Consider the following 646-nt stretch of genomic DNA (forward strand, 5'->3'; position numbering starts at 1 on the left):
TGCCTCTCTAGATTCATGAATTAGTAGGATAAATGTACATATTTATTAGTATTTCTTTATAAGTAGTGAAATTACTATACATTTAAAATTAATCTCTTACCCACATATGGTCAGGTAGGCAGCATAATTAAATACATTTCTTAAATGATAATAATGTCCTATTATAGAGCTCTAAAGTTACTACTTCCTACATCTCAGTCTGTAAGTTTTAGAAACTTAAAAGGGTTGTATCTTAGGGTGGTTAAGAGCAATATAGTCCTCTTTCACATTATGATCTTTACAAAACTCTAGGGCATGGTTTTTTATTTGCAGTCAGTATGTCAGAAAATGATGTTGTATTTATCTCTAGCTATAGCTAGAGATGATGTTTGGGTTTGATATTGCCTTTTTTAAGAAAAGCTGAGATTGACGCTGGGGGTAAGAAAGACATGAAATAAATTGAAGGGGGTACTGTGGAAACCATGGAGAGACTTCTGAAAACTTCTCTGTTAAGTGTCAGGGCAATTTCCCATGGAAAAGAAGTACAGTCACCTTTGCCATTGCAAATGAGTTAGTAAATCTTACTTGGCTCTGTAGGTCATAAAATTCTTTTAATTCTGATAACACATATTTTAGCCAGACTAACAATACCCAACCTACCATCATT

This window comes from Lipotes vexillifer, unplaced genomic scaffold (assembly GCF_000442215.2).
Source record: "Lipotes vexillifer unplaced genomic scaffold, Lipotes_vexillifer_v1.1 scaffold1191, whole genome shotgun sequence".
Taxonomy (NCBI): domain Eukaryota; kingdom Metazoa; phylum Chordata; class Mammalia; order Artiodactyla; family Lipotidae; genus Lipotes; species Lipotes vexillifer.